Here is a 15,911-nt window from a genome sequence, read left to right on the forward strand (position 1 = left end):
GACAAAGAAGGTGAAAAAGAAGAGAGGGAAAAAAGGTATAGAACGAAAATGGAATTGATGCAACCAGAGAAGGACAGAGAAAGGAAAGAGAGAAAGAAGAGAAGGAAGAGAGAAGGAGGGAAGAAGGAAGAACTGGAGAGAGAGGGAGAAAGAGAGAGAGAGAGAATGTGTGTATGAACAGCCAAAGATATGACTATTTTACGAAGGTGAGATAATGAGCCAGGAAATGCGAGAATAGGTAAGAGAATATGTTGATGTAAGTATCGGTAAATGTGAGAGTTAAATAAGAATGTGAAAAAGAAGAAAGGAATGAGCTAGAGAAATTGTGAGAATAGGAGAAAATTAATGAATGGCAGTGAAAATGTGAAAGACTGAAGAATGGAAAGTGAGGAAGAAAGCTGAAACACTTCAGACAAATTGTAAGAAAATGAACGAAGGAATAACTGTGAAAACTGGGACGCCACTGTGTTGTTTGTGCAGTGGATAAGATGAGGGACTGTCCTGAGTCTCTCTCTCTCTCTCTCTCTCTCTCTCTCTCTCTCTCTCTCTCTCTCTCTCTCTCTCTCAGCGATCACTGACAATGACACTCCCACACACAGTCCTGTTTCTCTTTCACTCTCGCTTGAACATCTGATTCGCATAACCTTTCCACCGCTAACCCCACACTCGTTCCTTCATTCTCACTTATTCATTCAGTACCTCACTCTCACTTTTTCTTCATGCAAGGAAGAATGGACCGAAGGCGAGAAGCCTGCAAATTGTTCCCTTCAAGAAAAAATAAAAAAAAGGAAAATAGCCAAAGTCGAGATCCGTTCATTTCGCAATCCCTGGACACACTTCATTGGAAAGGTGAAGGGTGGAATCATCAGCAGATGAATGAAAGATGTCAGATGTACAGCTCAAAAAGTCATCGATAAACAAAAGGAAGAGAGCTTGTGATAGGACAGAACCCTGAGGAGCACCATTATTCATAGCCCTAGGAGAAGAACAGTGGCCATCTACAGCAGCAGCTATAGAATGACCAATAAGGTAGCTAGAGATGACAGCACTGAACAGAAACCATAAGAGGGCAGTTTAGAAAGTTAAGATTTATACCAGATTCTATTGAAAGCCCTTGGCATGTCAAGTGCAATGGTAAAGCTATTGCCAAACTCCCGAAAGGAGGATAACGATGACTCTAAAAGCATGATGAGAAGATTGCCAGTGGAGCGTCTCTGTCGGAACTCATACTGACGATCGGAAAGGTTATGACTGGAGAGATGCTTTAAATTTTTTGTTAGCAATAGATTCTTTTTTTTTTTTTTTTTTTATACAGAATGTAAATGCAACTGGGTAATAGTTCGAGGACTGGGAATGGTCACCTTCCTTTGGGACAGGCTGAATGAGAGCAGACTCCCTGCAAGAAAGAAAGGTACAAGTTGACAAAGGTGAAAAACTTAACCTTGGCGGCGTGCAAGCACAGAAGCACAGTTCCTGAGGACAACAGGAGGGATCCCATCAGGTCCATATGCCTTGTTAGTACTCAGGTCAGTGATGGCAGAAAACACATCAGCTGAAGAAATTTTAATGTCAGCCATGAAGAAATCAGAGGGTGATAAGTGATGGAGGAACACCATCAGTGCTGTCTAAAGAGGAACTGGACGAGAAAGTCTGTATGAAGAGTTCTGCTTTGTCAGCTAAAAAAAAAAAAAAAAAAAAAAAAAAAAAAAAAAAACAGCTACAAAGTCATCAGAACGAAAAAGAGGAGAGAAGGATGAAATAAAGATGTTGGAAAGGTTTCTTGCAAGGTGCCAGAAGGAGCAGGAAGCCTTTGAGTTGGAGAGTTCAGAGCTTATATGAAATCACTAAACTTTATATATAATATAATCACTAAACTTTAAAGGTGCATGGCAGGGATCTAAATCTCTTACGAGTTCGAAATTGGTGAAAGTAGGTCAAGATCTGTATGTCTGTTACTGCGATATCTTCGCAACCACTCAAGATATTATCACAAAATTTTACAGGTGTGTAGTGGGGATGAAAGTCTCCTACAAGTTTGAAACTGTGGGAAGTAAGTCATGGTAAAGATCATATTCCCAGCCGCACTAGATATATATCGGTTAGCGGCTGGTGTGATTCCTCTCTTGGGGTGCATGCAACTTTTTTCCTATATTAACCACATTACAAGAGAAAGGAATGTTGCCTCCATGCCAGAGAGAATAACCTCCGTAATGCACAAGGCTCACTCAGATGCCTCTCAGCCAGGAAAGCAATAATCATTCTAGGGAAAATCAAAGTTATCCCTGAGGGCATTCCAGTAAGCAGCTTCAAAGTGCCAAACCCGCCGCTTCTTGGAAGGGTCCACAGGCCTCACTGACGCTATAGGACAGGTTAAGGTAATAAGGTTGTGATCGAAGCAGCCGAACGGAGAGAAAAGGTTAACAGCACAAGAAAGGGATTAGTAGTACGAAAATGTCATTCATGTACTCAGTGTCTCACCCCCACTTATTCTCAATCACTCATTCACTAGTCTCTCTCTCTCTCTCTCTCTCTCTCTCTCTCTCTCTCTCTCTCTCTCTCTCTCTCTCTCTCTCTCTCTCTCTCTCTCTCTCTCAAGCTAAAACTGACATTTCCACATCTTCAAAACTGAATTGTAAGAAGAGATTACCATATAGTATTATGCTAGTAACGAAAAGGTGAAATGGAAAGAATGCAGACCGTAGCAATGTCATTTTCTACCAATGATCTATTGGAAAGAAACTGGAAAAGACCGAAAATCTCAGCCAAGTTAAGGTGAATATAATAAAACCGATATACCAAGAATTCATTACAGTCATTTTTGTCATTCTCGTTGCCACCAAGCGACTATACTAAACTTATGAGGGTAAGAGCGAGCGAGAGTGTAGGTGGTAGTTAAGGTGAGAGTGCGACGAAAGTGTGTGACCCAAAGTGAGAGTGAATGGAGAGAAAAATTGAGAGAGAGTGAAAATGTGTGTGTGTGTGTGTGTGTGTGTGTGTGTGTGTGTGTGTGTGTGTGTGTGCTTGTGTTTGTGTGTGTGTGTGTGTGTGTGTGTGTGTGTGTGTGTGTGTGTGTGTGTGTGTGTGTGTGTGTGTGTGTGTGTGTGAGAGAGAGAGAGAGAGAGAGAGAGGATGGATATGGTTTAAAAACAACACAAGAGTAAAGCTCACACTCCCTGACGTCTTTTGCCAATATATTCTTGCAAGAGCCAATGATAACATTTAAGTTAGGAGCTGCACCTCATAGTGAATGACTTCAAAGGAAGATTATATGTAAGAAAAGGCAATGGGTTGAAAGATCTTACGCAGATATAGTTACTTACAGTTAAAGATACTTGTAGTTATGCGTAGTTGGTAGTTTAACATAGATACTTAAAAGAGAGAGAGAGAAAGAATGAGAGAGAGAGAGAGAGAGAAAGAGAGAGAGAGAGAGTAGATACGTAAATGGATATATTGATAGATAGGATGATAGACAGATATAGATGAGTTAGAGTAATATAAGTTTAAGCTAGTTTTTGCTGAATTAATGAAAGTTAGAGACACGTGAGAGAGAATTTATGTAGTTAGCCTTGGTACGGTGGGAGAAAGTGGGTTAAGATTAAGACCAGTTAGTGAAAGTTACAGGGGGTAGGACACAAGAGTTAGGGTTAAAATGATGCAATTTGTGGAGAGAGAGAGAGAGAGAGAGAGAGAGAGAGAGAGAGAGAGAGAGAGAGAGAGTTCAAATTTTGGTAAGCAGCAGAAGATTTCACAGGTTTAGGAGAGGTCCTCATGGAGACCAATAACAGCATCTCATCCCAGCACGAATGTATCAGAAGAATATTCCTTTGTGTTCAGGAAAATAAATAAATATATAAATAAATAAGTCTTTGGAGGCTGTAATAGAGGCTTTCAGTAGTAATCGTGTTTGGTGAGCTTCATGAAATCATCCGGAGATGGAAAAAATAGATGAAAACAATATAAAGACGTGACTGTGACAAGTGCGTTGAAGGTGTGTTCTCTCTCTCTCTCTCTCTCTCTCTCTCTCTCTCTCTCTCTTACGAACGTGCACACACACACACACACACACACACACACACACACACACACACACACACACACACAGTTTCACGCCTTATACGCCCAATCACGCCTAAAATCCGCCCAAACGACGCACCAAACCCTAACTCTGACAATATTAATGCTGTTTCCAAAGCCGCCCAACCACGCCCCAGCTACGCCCAAAATCTGTCATAGAAGCCTAGGGGAATAAATACCCAAAGCACAACAAACTCTAAGGACGAACATGTTAAGACTACACATTTAGTAACAGGATAGGTGGTGGCGACCATCATCCACTCTCTTGATGTAGTGCTGCTTACTTCTTCCTTAGCCTTTATCATTCTTTTTCTGTACCTGCCCTCCTCTCTTTCTATTTCTCCCATCTTTCCTGTCATTTCTTATTGCTTTTCTTTTCTTTACAGGTGGCTTTACATTGAATGACAAGCCAAATGGTTTCCTGTAAGCCATGAAACCATTTACAACGCTGGGTGGTAACCATATAACCAAAACATACGTGCTCCCTACCTGTCAACAAGTGGGTTGGTGGAGGGTTAGTGCCCCTCCCCGTAAAACAAATAACTCAAAATCAAGCGGCCACCCTTTACGGGAATGTCGCGTCTGGCAATAGATAGATAGATAGATAATTTAACCCAGTGTTAGCGTAGTACGGTGTGTGTGTGTGTGTGTGTGTGTGTGTGTGTGTGTGTGTGTGTGTGTGTGTGTGTGTGTGTGTGATGGGTATGGATGAAACTTTCTAGGTGAGTTTGTCTGGGTACTGGGGTTCTGCCAATAACAATAATCCAACCATGATTTTTAGGGGGGTCAGTCCCCCTCACCAAATTCATATTTCTCAAACATGATGAAAGGAGGTGAGACATGGCTTTGATACCTTAGTACAAGTTGTACAATGGACTGTCATCCGTCATGCGATATTAGAAGAGCGGCATCCCTCTACCAGTGAATCTTGGGGGTCAGCCCTCCTTCACAAATAAAAACGATCAGAAATGGGAGAAATATTTTAATGAAACTGCCCAGGTAAGTTCATCTGGTTACTCCAAACACCTTTCACTAGATACAGATTTTCAACCATGATTTTTAGGGGGGTCAGCCCCTCACCAATTTAAGATTTCTCAAATAGTTAAAGGGGAGCAGATATAGCTTTGATATCTTAGTACACAGTATGTTGTACAGTGGACTCTATTCCGTACTGCAGTATTTGACAAGCGTGACTCCCCCCCCCCCAACGATTCTTGGGGGATTCAGCCCCCCCTCCCAAAACTAAAAATGACCAGAAAGTGGGAAAAGTAAATGCATAGAAAAAAACGAAGTCGGCATACATATCGCAAGATTGGATATGCAGTGTCCATCCTTTCTCCAAATGCACCGGAATCAACTGCATATCCATTTTAATTTTGTTTCTCTGTGCACACCATGTCTTAACCTTCTTGCTTATTAATAAGGCAGATCTCAGTTTCATCAGTGCACCCATGTTTTACCTAGCCTGAATGATGTCCAACACACTTACTCAAATGAATACACATTATTCTTCTAAATCATATATGTTAAGAGTACTGCACCTATGTTTCGAATGGATGTAATATGCATACATATACTTTTTATACCAAATACCTTACCCTGTATGAAGAGGAAACCTCAAGCACTGTGATCTGGTCGCAGTAACTGGGTCTGCCAGCCCATTCATATGCTTGACGCTACAATGCAGATAAATACACAGCCGCTGCACCAGTTATAAGTAATGTTATAGTGTACACACACAAACACTTTCAAATGCACATACATACATACACTTAAATATATAAATACACGGTCATACAGCATATGTACATATACAGGCCCATAGCTCAAGTAGACTTGGGCTTTGCATAGGCCTACAAAAACTTTTATGTGCACACACACACACACACACACACACACACACACACACACACACACACACACACACACACACACACACACACACACATTATCAGATATACAAATATCAGAAAAAGAAGTACAGCAAGCGTTAAGTAAATTAGACAAAGGAAAAGCCTATGGTCCTGACGAAATTTCAGGTTGAGTGATTCACGAATATGCAGAAGAGTTAAGCAGATCATTATATTTAATATTCAAAGAATCCTTAGGTCAAGGGAAACTACCTGATATTTGGAAGAACGCAAGCATTGTTCCCCTATTCAAGAAAGGGTATAGACAGAATCCATTCAACTACCGACCAGTTTCACTGACCAGTGTTTTAAGTAAAATACTAGAAAAGCTGATAAAAAAAGTTTGGGTAAGCCATCTGGAAGAACACAGTATGATAACAGAAAGGCAGTTCGGTTTTAGAAAGGGAAAAACATGTGTTACTAATTTATTAAGATACTATGATACAGTTACAGACACATAACAGAAAAGAGAAGGATGGGTGGACAATATACTGTATATTTAGATTGCAAAGAAAGCATTTGACAGAGTACCGCACCAAAGACTTTTAAGGAAACTGTACCATCAAAGAAGAATCCAAGGCAACCTGCACTGCTGGATGCAGGATTTTCTCAGAAAAAGGGAACTGAGAACAGTACTAGAGGAAATTACTCATCATGGAGGGAAGTGACTAGCAGTTTTACAAGGCTCAGTGCTGGCACCAATTATGCTGTTGGTATATATGACACTGTAGATGGAAACTATCTAAATATGTTGCTGATGATGCAAAAACACAAAGGAAAGTTACTAACAGATTCTGGCACAGAGCTACAAGGATAATTAAATAAACTTCATTAATGGAGCAATAAATGGCAAATGGAAGTTAATGAGGACAAGTGTCATGTAATTAAGTTTGGTAAAAGTGAAAAATGACCAGACTGGGATTATAAGTTAGAAAGTTCAACCCTACATATATCAGAAAGAGAGAAGGACCTAGGTGTGATTATCAATAACAGACTCTCTCCGGCTGACCACATCAGTGAGAAGGTACGTAACATGTATACACTGTTTGCTAATATGAGAACAGCATTCATATGTATAAATTAAGGCATGCTGAGAAAGATAGACATCATTCATCACACCAACGCTGGAGTATGCATCAACAGTCTGGAATCCTCATTTTAAAAAACACCTAGATAAGATTGAAGTAGTACAAAGAGCGGCTACAAGATGGGTACCAAGCTTAAAGGATCTAAGCTACGAAGAAAGACTAGAAAAATTGAATCTACCAACACTACAGGAGAGAAGGAAAAGAGGAGACATGATTATGCTATATAAATGTATCTCAGGGAAAGATAAAATAGACGTTAATGAATATATAGCCTATGGAGAAGCATCAGCAAGAGGACACCGAAAAAAAAAAATGCATAAAAGTAAGGAAATTCAATTTCCCAATTTGATCAGTGGAATGCACTACCGAATGAAATAGTGTGTGCCAAAACAATTCATAAATTTAAGGATATGTATGATAAAAATGGTTTAATACACTGGAAAGAACGAGCTTGACTCGTTCCTGTAAAGATACAATTAGGTAAGAACACACACAAATACACGCACGCACACGTGAGCTATCTTTGCCTGGGTCAAGAATCAGTTTAAGAATTAGAATTCCCTTTGAAAAGGTTTTATTATTTAAGCATAAGACCCACTTTCATAACGTAAAAATATTTCCACTAATATCAACTCGGCAGTCCGGAATGATACAGCCATAGCCGGTTTTCAGTATGGACGGAGTGTTAGCGCAGAACTGGTGATACGTGAAACATGTGCAATACGCAAGTGGACTGCTGGGCTTCAGAGGACAGGTGTTAAACTATTCCAAGAGCTGAACCCATTAAAAATACGAATAAATTTAACAAAATAAAGAAATTAAATAAGATCCCTTTGACTGCAGCGTATTTGTCTTAAAGTCGCCTTGGCCTGAACAGAGTAAAATACAGTACAAAGCTTTTAATTATTGGTGAAAACCATTCTCGAGACAATTCTTAAGCTTTTTGTTGTGGTGGGTTTCCCTGAGCTGAGTAAAATGGTCTGACGGTAGCCGGGAAAAAGGCCGTCTTGCTTAGAGACTAATTCTGCACATTACACCTTAACATTCTTTTATTTGTAACTTATGCAAACTAAGTCCCTACCAAAGCAATATAAATGGCGAACGAGAGAATGTTAAGGTGTCATGTGAAATACGAATCTCTAAGGAAGGAGTGCTACGAAGCCTCCTTTGCCACCTAAAATAAATGTCCAAAATGGAAAATTAGTATTTCATATCAATAGAGTTTAATAAATTCATCAAAAATTTCAGATTCCAGTCCACCGGTTTCACGTCACAGATGACCTTGAGGTAACAACAGCAACAACAAAAACAACAACAGCAGCAGCATACCCCTAAACCGAACTATACTGCAACTGAATGAACACAAAAAAGCAATTTAAAAAATAGTTCTCAATAAGAAAAAAATAAAATGCCGTAAAATTCTATGGCATTTGTCTTTTTTCCGCTGACGAAAAAAAAAAAAAGTGCATCTTGAGGGTTACCACGGAAATGCAATAAGACTCAACATTGTTTAATTTAGCTCCCCCCCCCTCTCTCTCTCTCTCTCTCTCTCTCTCTCTCTCTCTCTCTCTCTCTCTCACATGTTTGCATCTCTCGGTTTTCTCACTGCCTTCCATGCCTCTTGCTTTTTATCTTCTTCACACCTGTTGTACATATCATGGAACTTGAAGCATTAATTTCAGAAACTGATTCGAGATCTGATTTTGAGTAAATAAGACAAAGGAGACCTTTGATAGACCTCTACCAGGTTCCACTTTTAGGCAGAGTTGGGCCGTCGAGAGCCGACCCCAAGGAGAGAGGAGGTCTCCCGAGTTCCACTCTTTGCTACTGTGTACGACCATAGATTTTTATTTAGGAATACGATATTTTGCACAGTGGTAGACCTTCACCCAAGCCATGTGTTACGCAGCATGAGATTCCCTTTCCTCTCCAGCTGGGGCGGCCACCAGGGGGAAGACATCAGTTTTCTTACCTAAGATGACAAAACTCCCTGCTTTGGTAGACCTCCACCGAGACAGGTTATAGGCAGGATGGGACCCTCTGTACCTTTGCTAAACAATTCCACTGTTTTATTACCGCAGAGAGGATCAACTTACCCTCATAAATACTTTCCTCTATCTGTTTACGTTGAGTTACATGCATAGTACACATCATACTTTCTATCTCAGAATAACCAAAATGGCGTCTGAACACCTGGCTTCGGAGAAACGGAGAGGGGAGAGGGAGTCATACATGACCCCACAATTCTGTTTTTCTTCCGGTAACTACAAAATGAGGTATCCTGAATAGCTGTCGTTTACTCTCTATTAATTTCGTAATATTTGTCGCCTTTTCAATAATTCCTTTTTCTTGAGCACCACTTCACTTCCTGAAAACCTCATCTTCTCTTCCTCACTGAGATTCACCTGCCTAAGACAACTGACAGCAAAGCCTCTTGTGTACTCTCCTACTTTCTATTTATTAATTGCCGCTCTTGTGGCAGGCCAACATATGCAGCAACATATATTACTCCCATGCTCCTGGACTCAGATTTTCTTAATTCTCTACTGCTTGGCTTCAGCTGTTCTCTCACAATCTGACTAAACTTGTCTGTGTTATTTACTTATCCCTATATTCAAATGACATGTATAAAACTGTATATAAATTCAAAAAGTGTATTTCAATTTCCTCCTCTACTTTATCTTGCTTTTCACCTTTTTCCTTTCATATGCCGTCATCTCATCCCTGTAAAACATTCTCACTCTCTCTCTCTCTCTCTCTCTCTCTCTCTCTCTCTCTCTCTCTCTCTCTGTTAATTTTCTTCTAGTCATCATTCTGCATCTCTCTCTCTCTCTCTCTCTCTCTCTCTCTCTGTTAATTTTCTTCTAGTCATCCTTCTGCTTCTCTCTCTCTCTCTCTCTCTCTCTCTCTCTGTTATCTTCTTCTAGTCTTCCTTCTGCTACTCCTGGTCCTCCTCCCATAGGAATTAATAGCACAATATGTAAAGGGTATAGGCATTATGTAACCATAGCACAATATGTAATGTCTGGTGCATCAGGAAGAGAATCACAAAACATCCCCTGGCCCTAGACTACCAACAATGAATGATGTATGTTAACACACGATTAGCTAACCTGTTGGAAGCATGACAGATGCTATACATACACACAAATGCACAAGCATCTGCCAGGCCGGACGCCAGGCAGTAATATATCCAGAAATCAGGTGTAGTGAGTCAGAAAGAAACTGGGAGGCATTAGAGATGGAGATGGAGTAGAGAAGAAGTAGGAGCTTGGGGATGGTAGGATTAGCTGTCCTGCTGACAGTCCTGGTCACATCATTCTGTCCATTACAAGAAATATACTGTATAACTGTGTCACAATAAAACTCCTTAACCCCCGAGTGTCCCTACCTCACCTCACTCACCATAGGAGATATACCAAGGCTCAGTGAGACAGAAAACACCTGCCTCAAAAATATACAATATCGATACTATCCAACACCTCACGATTTTACATTGGTAGCAGCGGTAGTCTATGATCCTCTACGATACCCGACATTGGTGGCAATGATTTTCTACAATATCCACATTATCGACACCGGTGGCACCTACCTACCTGGCTACTGTACTTACCTACCTCCGTATTTACTTATCGACACTGATGGCAGCGGTAAAGAAGGAAGAAGATTACAACGGTAAAGCAGCGGTAAAGTGGTAAACAAGAATTACAAGTATCTACAGCAACTATCAGTGATTTACAACTGTATGATTTACAACTCTTCCATCAGATACAACTTCTCTACAAGTTAATCTTTTACAAGTAACATGCTCTACAAATTAATCTTCTACAAGTAAGAAGCACTACAAGTTAATCTTCTGTAAGTAACAAGCTGTACATGTAAATCACAAGAAGAAAGAAGTAAGAAACTGAAGTAAAAAAGAAGAGCAAGAAAGAAGAAAAACTTCATCACCAGCATTAACGCCATTGGCTACAACCATTCCTACCAAAATTATCATTAGTGAGTTCTTTTCAAGGTAACATTATTTAATTAGCACTGCATCATTTATAGATATACCTAACTTATGTATATTTTTCTAAAATAATATGCTAACATTAATTCATTTATCAATAGCAAAGTAATATAAACATATTGTGCTAACAATGACTAACATATATATATATATATATATATATATATATATATATATATATATATATATATATATATATATATATATATATATAGTTATATTCATTTATCTATCTATCTATATACCTAGGCTGCTTCCCCCAAGGAAAGGGAGGTAGCCGAGACAGGACGACACACTCCCCATTTACTCATCCAATCAATCACATTCATTCGCATCTTAGCCCCAAAGGGGGGAACGGACAGATCCTCACCGCACCACACCGCACAAGGGTCAACTGGGCAATGCAGTCAGTGACATCCGCAGCAGGGCCCGACAGTAGAACTAGTTTCCCCTGCCACATCATAACAGACCCATCCCCTTACCCGCACCTGACCTGACTAGCTGATCAGATCAAATGCGGGAGAATATCCCCTCAGGGTTGCGTCATCACTTATTCATTCACAGTTTCTCTCCATTTATTTCTGTCACGCACAGCCACTCTTCCTTGCTCAACAGACATCTCTCTAGGATCCAGCGCTCTCTTCACACTGTCCATCCATCCTTTTCATGGTCTTCCTCTCAGCCTTACACCTCTCACATCAGATCTATGGTGGTACCATTCTTAACTGGCGGTTTGAGTGGGGCACCAACCTCTGTACAGTGCTGCCACATTTTCCATACCCGCGATGCCTCTCTCTCTCTCTCTCTCTCTCTCTCTCTCTCTCTCTCCTGGGGGGAGATGTGCATCACCCTTGGGAATTTTGTTTCTTTTATGAGTGACATAAACTTGTGCTTTCATTTCTTTATTTTGTTTTTATTATATGTAATTATATTTAAAAATATTATTGTTTTACATATGGCGCCAGATGACCTCACTATTGTGACACCATGATTTGTTTTCATTCAATCACTCTCTCCCTTCTTCGTTCCCTCCCTTCCTCCATCTCTCACTCAGCTGCACTCAACACTGCCCCTGGTCTGCCTACCCCCCCCTCTCTCTCTCTCTCTCTCTCTCTCTCTCGTCTGTGGTATTTTAGGATACATTTTGGTTATTTTCTTTTACGTTATAATGTACATATTGTAAATCTGACTTTATTTCCACACCACACGGGAGGTAAAAGTCTTGGCGCGTCTTTTTTTAAGTGTCCCCAAACAGGCCTATAGTCTCACCAATCTAAAACCAAGGTTTGGGTGGAGTCCAGCCGGGGATTTCCCGGCGTACAGTGCTGCCTTGTTTCCTATACTCTGATTGGCTAGTGGCTGACCTGACACCGTTAGAGTTCGTCTGCTCACATCTCGCCACCTGGCCTGACATGACTTCACCCACTTCTGTGTGTGTGTGTGTGTGTGTGTGTGTGTGTGTGTGTGTGTGTGTGTGTGTGTGTGTGTGTGTGTGTGTGTGTTTGTGTATGAGTGTGTGTGTAAGGACAAACTAATTTAAGTCATAAATATAATTTAAGTTATATATATATAACAGAAAGTGAACAATGGAAGCACGTGACAGAAGCTTAAATCTCCCTCCAATGGATCAATTCCCAGTATGGACCTGGATGTTGCCGCTCGTGAGTGTTTTAACTTATTTATTTCTATTAAGAAAATAGCGTATGTTCTACTGATTCCTTCAAATTATATTATAAACGTAATTGTTACATTACTTACCCAGCTTAGAACTACCGTGAAAGTCGGTAAAAGTAACCACATTTTTTTCAGCAACACTGTAAAATATGTATGCCACTTTTCTTTATTGATGTACAAGAGCCATATGCATTACTAGTTTACCTTCCTTTGATATGCTAGAATACTTACGTTTATATTGTACTAGTATGTGTGTACCTATCTGTGATGCCTATTACATATATAACAGAATCTACTCATCGCTCGTTTAGGAAGTATGGCATGGCTGCACCCAGCACCAGACCCCACCCAAACCTTGGTTTTAGATTGGTGAGACTATAGGATAGACGAAGCTCTGGCCAGGTGGGATTGGGTGTGTGTAAGTGTTGCCTTTCACGAGGGCTTAATGTATTTTTTTTTTTACTAAGAAATTGACATATTTTTACTTATATTCCTGCACATTATCTTATAATCATAATTGTTACATTATTACCAACCCCAGAAATACGGTAACAACCAATAAAAGTGACTACTTTTTTTTTAAGCAACACTGTAAAGTATTTATGTCACGTTTCTGTATTGCCGTATAAATATTTTATGCATAATAAGTTTACTGTTCTTTCATATATTATAATAAACACGTAACCATTATATTCTTATGCGTTTATCTTATTGTGATGCCTATTACATATATCAGAGCCGTTCACATAGCGGGTATGGAACACGTGGCAACACTGTACAGAGGTTCGTGCCCCACCTAAACTGCCACTTAAGATTAGTACCACCATAGTTATCTTTTTCACCAATCCCTCATAACCCATTCTCTCCATATGCCCAAACCATCGCAACACTCTCTGCTCAACTCTACCAGCCATCTCCTGAACAACTCCAGTTCTCCTTCACACTTCATCATTTCGCACTCGATCCATACGCGTCACTCCACACATACTCCTCAGACACCTCATCTCCATTACATTCAAACTTTTCCTCTCTGCTACACCCATATTCCATGTTTCAGCCCCATATAACGCAGTCGGTACCACAACACCCTCATACAGCCTTCTCTTTACATCCATTCTAAGCGAATGACATCTAAACACTTTTTTCATTCCTCCCAGCACCTTTCCTACTTCATTTATTCTAAACTTCACTTCTGCATCTATTCTTCCATCCACAGCAACATGTGAACCTAGATATTTAAAACACTCTACCTCTTCAAGCAACTCGCCATTCAAAACTATATTCATCCCCCTACCATCTACCAACCTCGTACACTTCATCACTTTACTCTTATTCTCATTTACTTTCAATTTCCTCCTTTCACACACCCTTCCAAACTCCTCTACCAACTGTCTCAGTCTCTCCTCTGAATCAGCCACCAGTGCAGTATCATCTGCAAACAGCAGCTGGTTCAGATTCCACCCTCCACCATCAACATTCACCAGACTCTGACCTCCACCTAAAACTCTTGCATTCACCTCCCTTACAACACCATCCATGTAAATATTAAACAACCAAGGCAACATCACACATCCCTGTCGCAGCCCCACTCTCACGGGAAACCAATCACTCACAGCATTTCCCACTCTTACACATGCTGTACTATTTACATAAAAACTTTTCACCCCTTTCAGTAACCTACCATCAAGTCCACACAATCTTAAAACAGTCCACAAAGCCTCGCTATCAATTCTATGATACACTTTCTCTAAATCCATAAATGCCCGAAACACATCCTTGCCTTTCGCTAAATACTTTTCACACACTTGTCTCACAGCGAACACCTGATCCACGCATCCACTCCCTCTCCTAAAGCCACACTGCTCCTCACCAATCACTCCCTCTGTACCCTCTCTAACTCTCATTATTAACACTCTACCATACACCTTACCTACAACACTCAACAGACTTATACCCCTAAAGCTAGTACATTCTTACTTATCACCCTTGCCTTTATACAACGGGACCACACAAGTACTTGCCCAGTCAATTGGCACCATACCTTTCACAAAGCACACATTCAACAATCTTACTAACCAGTCAGCAATAGTTACTCCACCACCCTTCAGGCATTCCACAGCACACCCATCCATACCTGCAACTTTCCCTGTTTTCATCTCCTTTACTGCCTTCTCCACTTCCTCCTTCGTGATCAAAGAATCATTCAACTCTCCCAACACATTTATTCCTTGCACCCTTCCATCCGCCACAATCTCAGCCACCCTTTCCTCCTCTACATTTAACAATCTTTCAAAATACTCCACCCATTTCTTCCTTACTGCATCCATCTCATTTAACATCCTTCTATCCACTGCTTTTACTCGTTCTTCCTTCCCAGACTCTCCCTTTCGCACCCTTTTCACCTCCTTCCAAAACATTTTCTTATTCTGTTGAAAATTCTCTGTCAGCCACCTACCCCACCTCTCATCTGCTGCCACTTTAGCATCACACACAGCACTTCTCGCCCTATTCCTCTTTTCCTTATACCTTTCATATGACATCTCATCCTTCTTCTGCAGCCACACTTCATATGCACGTCTCTTCTCAGCCACAGCCATACATACTTCCTCGCACCACCATTCACCTCCTTTTCTTACACCACCACCCACATGTCTCACACCACACACCTCTTCTGCATGCCCCACCACAGCACTCATAAACAACTGCCATTCCTCCTCCACACTGCCATTTTCCCAATCTTTCACTGCGTTCCACTCATCTTTCAATTTCTCCTGATACTCTATCTTTTTCTCTCTTTTATGCAACTCACTCACTTTCAAAACCTCCCTGCCACACCTAACCCTCCTAGCTCTCACCCATCTCTTACCTACTCTTAACATTCCCTCCACCAGGTAGCGGTCAGACATACCTCCACCCTTCCCTCTCGGAACTCTCACATCCAACAATCTTCCTATTACATTCCTAGATACAATCACATAGTCCATCAAAGCTCTATCAACAATCCTTCCACCCTCCTGTCTCACCCATGTATACTTATAAATATCTTTCTTCTCAAATAGCGTATTTCCAATCACCATCTCTCGCTCAACACACATCGCTATCATTCGTTCCCCATTTTCATTTCTTCCAGGCACACCATGCATACCAACTACA

The sequence above is a fragment of the Coenobita brevimanus genome, chromosome 80, assembly GCF_032717465.1.
Source record: "Coenobita brevimanus isolate Jiangsu-jjx chromosome 80, ASM3271746v2, whole genome shotgun sequence".
NCBI classification, from domain to species: domain Eukaryota; kingdom Metazoa; phylum Arthropoda; class Malacostraca; order Decapoda; family Coenobitidae; genus Coenobita; species Coenobita brevimanus.